Source organism: Clupea harengus, chromosome 14, assembly GCF_900700415.2.
Source record: "Clupea harengus chromosome 14, Ch_v2.0.2, whole genome shotgun sequence".
NCBI lineage: Eukaryota > Metazoa > Chordata > Actinopteri > Clupeiformes > Clupeidae > Clupea > Clupea harengus.
Genome location: NC_045165.1, coordinates 25,632,529 through 25,639,609, shown reverse-complemented (window position 1 = coordinate 25,639,609; position 7,081 = coordinate 25,632,529). Strand labels below are relative to the sequence as shown.

The window sequence follows — 7,081 nt, the reverse complement described above, 5'->3', positions numbered from 1 at the left end:
GAATTATTTTGGACTGTTGAAGACACATTCCACAAGGGGGCAGTAATGACATAGGCAATGTAGGTCACGTGTGATCCCATTTGTATTTGAACTGTCCTCAAGAAAAAATCTCATGTTGGTGAACAATAAATTATGTCCCAGTTGTCATTCAAAGCACAATGCTATATGCTGTTATATAGCGTACAGTATCTGTAGATTGTAGTTTTTTGTGTGTTTTAGTGCTTAGTGGTGATACATTTTCTTTTTACTGTGTGTAAGTTTGAAAGACATGCTCTTCCATTCTGTCCCTGAGGTCTTATGACTACAATTGGCATTTTGGTGCAAATTCCTTGTTCTAACGAGGAACATCAGGAACATATTAGCTGGACCATGGGGACCTAAACAGTAGCATTAAAGGCTGCTGACATACATCATTGAGACCATGGGATGGAGCATGTGTTGACAACAAGTGGAGGACAGAAGGATGTATATAGTGCATTGTGAAACCTCCTTGATAGAAACCAGCCAAAACTAGTTTGGTCGTATGTCTGTTAGCCTTTATGTCTTTCACTGAAATAATGGGGCTGCATGTGTGACATGAGTTTGTAATTAGAAGGGACATTGTCCCACAGAGCTTTGGATTTGTTGCTTGACCCTTGTGGTGCTTGTAACTTTCTCCAGTGCCATGAATAAAGCTGCAGTCTCACTCTCACTCTGTGTTGCCCGAAGGTTCGAGATCACCCAGCACAACCCAAACTTCTGATGTGAAATCGGCATCTCTGTAAGGTTTTGATATACATGATCTCAGACATGGTCACAATGTTGCAGTAAAGATGAAAAAGGTTAGAGTTCAGCGCTTTTTAATTTAAATGGTTTTTGCTGCACAGTTGGGTAATCGTCTGCTAATAGTGTTCAAACCGCACTTCAAACAAGGACGTTTAACCCGGTGCAGTGCTCATATAGTCAGTGCCTTTCAATATGGGCTATATGCAATAGGGCTATATTTGGACATTTACCATGTGTTTCCAGTCTTGAGATAAAGTGCCTATGTTTCTGATTAATTACAGTGCATGAAATGCCCTGTATTGTTATTCCTTCGTTTGTTATACTTCTTCTTCTTCTTCTGCGATTAATTCAGCTCGAACCGCTTAACGTAGAAACTTCGTTCAAACTTTGTCGCGTAGGTCTTGTAAACGACACTTATGCTATTTTTCTGAACTTTATACTTTTTAAGATATTAAAGAAAAACTAATAAAAATGTTCCCATTGACTTACATTGGGCCATTATGACATCATAATAGGGTCATTAAACTGGCTTGCACCTGTGCTTCACTGACACCTGCGCCAAGGTTCCAAGGCTCCTCTTCTCTATGTCCCTCTCCATTCAACTGTATAACTAGGAATATTAAGAGACACCTTCCATACTCTAATTTGCTTTCTCTTTCCTTTCTTCTTTCCTTCTTCCACTCTTCTTTCCTTCTTCCAATGTTTTTTCCTTCTTTCACTCTTCTTCCTTTCTTCTTTCCTTCTTTCACTCTTCTTTCTTTTCTTCTTTCCTTCTTCTACTCTTCTTTCCTTTCTTCACTCTTCTTTCTATTCTTCTTTCCTTCTTCCACTCTTCTTTTCTTTTTTCACTCTTCTTTCTTTTCTTCTTTCCTTCTTCTACTCTTCTTTCCTTTCTTCACTCTTCTTTCTTTTCTTCTTCCACTCTTCTTTCCTTCTTCCACTCTTCTTTCCTTTCTTTCACTCTTCTTTCTTTTCTTCTTTTCTTCTTTCCTTCTTCCACTCTTCCTTCCTTCTTCCACTCTTCTTTCCTTTCTTCCACTCTTCTTTCCTTCTTTTACTCTTCTTTCCTTTCTTCTTTGCTTCTTCACTGTTCTTTCTTTTCTTCTTTTTCTTTCTTAACTTTTGCATTTCACGCACTGGTATTTCCTTCAGGAAATGCATTTTCTAGTTGTATTTGGCCTATATATGTCTCCATATATTCTTCCCTGCCTCAACCACATTTATAAAGTCACCTTAGGCGAACCTCACTGAACAGTATCAGATGTAAAGGCTAAATCAATGCATACATGCAGCTCATCTCCCAGCTTCCCTTAAGCAAGTCACCCAAACGTCAAGTTTGACAGCTTTACCAAAGAGATATTGAAAAAAGGATTTGGCCCTTTAATAAAACACTTTATCTTAATCCTACACGTTTGCCCATCAAACTGTAACCTTGGATTAGAGCCTAAAATGGTTTTAGCGGTCATTTAATTCTGTAAAACTCTGTAGATGTTCACTTGATTTGACCACTAAACAGAGGAAGATGTGTAGTTTCCATTAGAGAGGGACAACAAAGCCTCATTTTACATGCATGGGACAACTCAGGTCTCTTTTGGGGTGAGGTGTGTCATGTGCATGTTGAAGAGCTGCGGACAAAGGAAAGAAAAGAAACTCCATCGGCAGGTTTTGTCCATGTTATACTGTGCCACAACAGTAGGTCAACAGCGTAACATAAATATCCTTTTAAATCAACAGTATGCAGTAATTTGCACACCATATATATGTATCTAGTGTTGGTATCATCTTCAAATTTACTTTGATGGTGTGGGTCATGTGAAGGACAGATAAAAAAAACTCATGTCATTCCCAGTGGCCACAGTTCTGTAGTTCAGGACAGAGCATGCCTCAAAATTGCCAATTACATCGCCGAAGACAAAAGTTAGCATATTAGCATGCTAGCAAGGCTTTATCAGTGCCAACTGTTGTTGGTGGTTAGTTTTAGACCAAAACACCTTAGTACTGCTTTAAGTGAAATACTCCTTATTAAAGGCACAGTCCACAATTCGATTTGGTTTTGTGAAAGGTAGTTGATGTTTGAGCCCAACAGCCAATCAAGTTTCACCCTTCCTTCTGTGCTCCTGAAGCACTATGTTCATTGGCTGGGATTATTTATGGCACACTAAATGGACAGCTAGGAGACTGTGAGGAGAACATTTTCTGAATTTGACTGCATGGGTGCTGTGCATGGGATTTGAACTGCAGACTGCACTTTAAATAATGCTGTACTAAATGCTTAACTGCAATTTTCTCCATCGACTGGGCTCAAATTGAACCCAGCAATCTAGAACTTAGAACTTTGCTCTTTCAACAACAAGAGGTGGTGGAATTAAGATCATGAAAGGGTGGATATCAAGAGCTATAGAAGCTCTGTCCAGAGTATTAAATCTCAGTATGAGTTGTGTGTGTATATATACATGAGAGAGAGAGAGAGAGAGAGAGAGAGTGTGTGTGTGTGTGTGTGTGTGTGTGTGTGTGTGTGTGTGTGAGTGTGTGTCTGTCTAGGATCCTAAGATAAGGCACATCCGTCTCTCCTTGCACCAAAGACGAGAGACAAATGCAATTATAGGAGCCCCTGCATATGAAAGAGTGCTTCGTTCCTTCCTGGTGAATCACATCACTATTATAACCAAGGCTTTGGTGTTACAATCATTATCTGATCAAATGGCTTTAATCTACTGGCCTGCGTTATACAGTAGTCTTCTGTTTCGTAATTAGTTTGACTGAGAGAGGCAGCAAGACAAGTCAGTCTTTGTCATTAGAGGAATTAGTCTGAAAGGCAGAAGAAGTGACAGGGTGTTTTTTTCCTGAAACTGTCAGATGCAACAATAATATTGATTAATAGCTCTATCACATTTTCATTCTTGTGTCATAAAAACACACACACTCCTTTGTTATCGTGGCTGAATGGTATATCCAAGCAGCTTTATCCTGTGGAAGGAAAGAGTCAACAGATGGCGCCGTTGAGCTCTGAAACAGAAAATATCAAATGTATTCCTCTCAGTCCCTTACGATCTCTTTGTAGCAAGAAAGATGTTCATCAAAATCCACCCTTATTCTACCTTTTCTTTTACATTGAGTCAAAGCCGTGCAATGATTCTCAACTCTTAACTCTTAACTACTTTGAGTACACACCACAGTTTCTGTCTGAGAAACTCTCTTTCTCTCGCTCTCTCTCACACAGGCACACACACACACACACACAAAAAACACACACACACACACACACACACACACACACCTGTACACAGTGAGAATAAAGGGTGACACTGACATTAGGGAACCTTTGTAACACATAACTTCAAGATTTTATTGTTCTCTCGTGGTTCATCTTACCAGAGACAAGTCACCCTTTGGACTGTGTGGCCAGATGAGCCCGGTAAACTATTAAAACACGTTCAGAAAGAACTTCAAACGCAACTGCTTGCTTTGCTGGGAGCGCAGCTATCGCAGCTGCGTAATGATAGCAATGACTTCAATGCTTAGAAGGATTTTTCTCATTCTGTTCCCACCTCTTCTTTGAGTCAGCATGTGATGTAATTGGATTTGCAACACAATTGTTTCCATAACAATACAGGAAATTGAATGAAATCAAGGAACACACATTTATTTGATGTGTTTATTTATTCATGTTTACTTAACAAAATCCTTCAGGGAAATGAAAATATAATGCACCACAAACAGAGCTTGTACAATAATTTCATCTCGGAAGGCTTTCTGTTGTGTAAAAAGCATATTGGATCCTGTAATGTGTTTATGAGGGTAGTACTTGCATGTTGAGACTGTAGTTTACTGAGTCTTTCATTTGTACAATCTCCAGGTTCACTCTCACTGGATCTATTAAATATGTGCTGCTACTGAACTCATTGGTGAGGCGTGTCCCTTTGGCAATATTACACACCTGGCTGTATGGTCAACTGAGGACACATTCACGGCGGGATCCAGCACAGTTTAGAACATCATCATGCTCAAAACGCGATGAGATTAAACTCATTTGCAAATGAATAATGAAATGAGATTATTCATGCAGAGTCACAATTTATGAGGCAGCATTGGAATTTGGGAGCCATTTGCTGATTCCCCACAAGATTTGAGGGCCTCTGGCTATATGCGTGAGTCCGCACACACACACACACACTCAGCCAAAGTATACTTCTCCGCACAGCTGCATGGCATAGTGGCATACTGAGAGACTGAGAGAGAGGGAGAGAGAGAGAGAGAGAGAGAGACAGAGAGCGAGAGCGAAAATCGAAACCTTGGGACAAACAACAGCCTGATTTTTGACAGTAGAGCAGGTTTTTTTTTTCAATATGCACACATTTGAGTTCTTGAATGTCATGCCCTCGCTGCTATTCTGAGCTCACCAGAAATTATAAATGGCAAAGAGTACAGCAACCTCACTTTTAAATCGATCTGAGGCCAGATCACACACAAAATATTTAATGAGAGAATGTATGAAAACTCCTATTTTAAAATATGAAAGATTCACAGTCAGTAGTATTGCTGAACTGAGCAGAAATTGAGATACTCCAGAAGAAATATGCTGAGATTTAAAATTATAAACTGACGTCACTTATTTAGTGATCATCACAAAAAATATTAAAAGAATATATCCGTCACCTGCAGTATTTAAAGGAATATAAACAGCAATCTGTTCCTTCTGTATTGTATTCTGATAGGATAAGATGAGATGAAACTGAATATGCTACTTCGAGTGCAACTAAGTCATGTTTCCAAAATAGCATCTGGCTGTCATGCTTAAATTGGCTTAAACTAATTTGTCAGCGTTGTTGTTAAACAATAGAGATGGTAATGAATGTTATTGCTGTCATTTTCAATAGATTGAAGAACTGTAAAGTAGAGAGCAGACTGTTGGCAGGCACACACATTCTAGTACCACGTGCAGTTACACACACACACACAAACACACACACACACTCATGAGTTACGATACCCAGGTTTGTATCATGGTGAGGAACACATTGCTTTTCTAAGCGCTGATATGGTAATGTTTCTATGACAGTACAGCAGGGTTGAAAACTGAAAAACTACAGCCTGAGTTATTGACTTCAACAAGCTGGAAGTGGATACAGTTAACCAGTGGGGTTTAATCCAGGTGGACCTTTTTACAGCATATCTCCAGATGCTGTGCTCGTGTTTAGTCCCGGTTTCCTCAGCTTTGATGCATAATTATAATGATTATTCTGACTTTCATTCCCTGTTCACGTCTTAACATATGGTCTATATTTCCTTGGAATGAAATAAAAGCCTCTTGATATCATATCATGTGATGTCAGATAGGCACATTAATCCAGTTTGTGTGTTGGAAAACTCACGAGGGCCTTTCAACTCAGTTATGCATGAACATCTAGGGTCATCCTGGAACAACTGAAGAGGGTGAAAGCAGACGATGAAGTCCTGCGGCCAGATGTTTACAATGCGATGGATTGACTTGACAGTTCTTCACGGATCTGAGGAAGGTCTGGTATCCTCTGGGAATTGCTGTGACATGTCAAGAGGGGCTGAAGAGTTATCACGTTGTAAGCCTGACACTATTCCTGATTTTTTTTTTTTGAATTGTCACGCAGGGACTAAGCTACCATCAGTCACACACACTCATAAGCTACCCAGGAGACCTGAATGGGCGTGACTATTGACACTAATTAACTGACAGTTATAGACTGAGTAGCCTATAAGTCCACATTCCGTAGCCTATAGTCCATAACCGACTCAACATTCAATCAATGTATCATTCAGAATATGTGTCCTGAGAGGCACAAGGTTTTTCTGTAAGTTCCATTCATTTGCATGGTATTTGTATGGAGCTCGACACTGATTTGCTTATCGGTGTAAATATCTGTTTGGAAGCCATAGTATTGATGTGTAGTTATATGTACCTTCAGACATTAGATCTTTCTCTATACAGTATATGTCTGAGTCTCTTTCTATGTGTATATGTGTCTGTGTGTGTGAAATGCATTGTGAGAACCATATCTGTTCTACTGGACCATGTGCTTAGAAACAGTTTTGTCAGATGACATCAGGGCATCTACATGGCACTAATCAGTTATTTCCATGTAATTAGCAAATCTACACTATACCACTCCAGACACATAGAATCACTGTGGTGTTTTCTTTATTACTGTATATTTACAATTCACTTCACCAATATCTGAAATATCGACATATTCCCAAATATGGGAGGGCATATGAGGATGAGAACCAAATCATAATATGCCTGTATTCTTTACCAACGCTGATCTCTACTCGGTCAGGTAAC

The 7,081-nt window shown here is 39.5% G+C and overlaps 1 protein-coding gene across 1 annotated transcript in view; it reads left to right on the top strand.

Annotated features, from left to right (window-relative positions):
- Nucleotides 1-691, top strand: part of plaat1l (phospholipase A and acyltransferase 1-like) — a 2,081-nt gene extending 1,390 nt beyond the window's left edge. The window contains exon 4 of the mRNA XM_042709736.1: nucleotides 1-691. This exon is cut by the window's left edge and continues 300 nt beyond it. The gene's annotated coding sequence lies outside the window, so the exon portion shown is untranslated.
- Nucleotides 692-7,081: the final 6,390 nt, after the last annotated feature.